The sequence below is a fragment of the Castanea sativa genome, chromosome 3 (assembly GCF_040712315.1).
Source record: "Castanea sativa cultivar Marrone di Chiusa Pesio chromosome 3, ASM4071231v1".
NCBI classification, from domain to species: domain Eukaryota; kingdom Viridiplantae; phylum Streptophyta; class Magnoliopsida; order Fagales; family Fagaceae; genus Castanea; species Castanea sativa.
In genome coordinates this window covers 46,520,965-46,523,465 of record NC_134015.1, presented here as the reverse complement: position 1 = coordinate 46,523,465, position 2,501 = coordinate 46,520,965, and positions in this window count along the sequence as shown.

Below are 2,501 nucleotides of genomic sequence, written 5' to 3'. Positions count from 1 at the left end.
TTATGGGTTGATTTCGTGGGTTTATGGTGTGGGACTTTGGTTGATTTTGTATTGTGAGTTGTGGATGGTGTTGTGATGGTGTTGATGGTGAGTTTTAGGTGGTGATCTTGTTTTATGGGTCTCAGGAGTTTATGTTTTTTTTATTGTGTTCTTTTTGTTTGTGATCTTGTGTTAATGTTTGTGTTTTTTGTGTTTTGTTCTGGGTTATGCTTCATGTTCTTGTGTTGATGTTTAAATTTGTGATTGTGTTATTGTTCAAAATGAATTAGATCTAAATTGATCTATTTTATTGTTTTTAATTTTGTTTTTTCTTTTTTAATTTCGTTAAAATTGATTAATAATTTTTTTTTTTTTTTGTATTTAGAAGTTGACATGGCATTTTTAATGCTAATTAAAATTTTTTATTATTTTTTAATTGACCACGTCAGCATCAGTTTGCCACCTAAGCAATTTTCGTTGGTGGGCTAACAAAAATGACCAAAATGGAACACATTAATTGAATTAAGGACTAAAAGTAGTAAAATTAAAATATAGGGACTAACATGAAAAAACGCCAAAATGTAGGGACTAAAAGTGCATTTACGCCTTTATTTTTACCAGATTTAGTCTCTATCCTAAAGCTCCCCGATTTGGTCCCTACCGTTACTCATTTAACAGAATTATCCTACGTGGCAAACGGTCCAACAATAAATGTTGACATGTCCATTAAAATAATATTAAAAAAATTATTTACATTTTTAAAAATGCCACATCAGCAATTTAATTTTTTTTTTAAAAGCCACATCAGATAAAACTAATATAAAAATTTCTAACCTAGTTTTAAAAAAAAAAAAAAGAAAAGAAATTAGTTAAATTAATTTTTTCTTTTTTTTGGAAAAACATGAAGAACTCAGCTTGCCCAGAAAATGTGTTCTTCCCCAATAAAGCTTGCCCAGAAAACTCCACATCGGAAGAAAAAAGCGGCCACCAAAACACCACCAGCCACCAAACTACCATTAACAATTCAAAAAAACACCATAAACCATTCAAAAAACAGCTACCAAAATTGCAACCAACCATCAAACCACTGCCAACCACCCAAAAGACAACCAGCATCAAACAAAAATCTAGATCAGAGAGCTAAGAAAAATCTCCGTAAACCCAAATCGAAAAAAAAAATCTGAAAATCTAACCCAACGGAGGCAAGATTGGGTAGCCACCAAAAACCCAAGACTATCGTCAGACCCAGGGGCTGTGCAAGAGGCAATAGAAGATGGGTTAGTGGCGTCAGTTAGTGCGTGGGCAATGGTAAGTGGGTAGGCGTCGATGAGTGGGTCGGCGTCGGTTAGTGGTGCCGATGAGTGGGTGGGCGTCAGTCAGTGAGTAAGAGAGCTGAAAGATGGAGAGAGGGAAAAGAACTGAGTGAGAGGTTGTGTGGTTGTTTATGGTTTGGTCGTGCATGGATGCCGAAAATCTGGGTTTGAGTTTTGTGTTTTGTGTTTTTTGTGTTTGGTTTCAAAGCATAAGAAAATCTTGTTGAATGTTTGTGTTTTGTAAATTTTTATGGGCATGCCTTTTTATTTTGTAAATCTGAGTGATTTTATGGGTTTGGTTGCTAAGAAAATGCAAGAAAAGAAAAGTAAATTTTTAATTTTCTGGGCAAACTTAGTTGGGGAAGAACACATTTTCTGGGCAAGCTAAGTTCTTCATGTTCTTCCAAAAAAAAAAGAAAAAAAAATTAATTTAACTAATTTTATGGGTTAGGGACTGTCACGTGAGGGCCACGTGACTAAGTAAGGGCGGGCACAGGAACTAACTAAGGGCAGTAGGCCACGTGGACAATAGTTTATTATTTTTTATTTCTACTATCTGCCATGTCACCTTATTCCGTCTTTGATGTAACGATAGGGACCAAACCGAGAAGCGTTTTTTAGGATAGAGACTAAATTCGGTAAAAATAAAATATAGGGACTAAAGTGAGAATTGACTGAAAATGTAGGGACGAAAAAGTGATTTTTGCCTAAAAAATTTTATTTTGACATTAAAAAATGCAATGTGAGTATCTAAAGTAAAAAAATTAATTTATTAATTTTAACTAAATAAAAAATTAAAAACAAAAATAAAAACCAAAAATCACATTAATTGAGATCTAAGTGTGTCTTGAACAAGAACACAAACCCAGATCTAAAAACACAAAATTCAAATTCCAAAATCACAAACCTAGAAAATAAGAATGGAAAATTAAACTATAGATCCTCATAAGAACACATGCCCAGATTTTCTAGCATTTTCTTTTCCTTTCTTGTCAACCAAACACAAAAACACAAACACAAACTGATTTCAAACGCAAACACACACCTAGCAACAGATCTTCCTTGTCAACTAAACACAAAAGCAACAAACACAAACCCAGTTAGAAGCAAAGAATTAAAAACAGTCTGACTCTCTCTCTCACTCTCTGGCCACTACTCTCCCTCTCTCACACTCTCTGCTATCTCTCTCTCTTTCTCTCACGGCTTAAA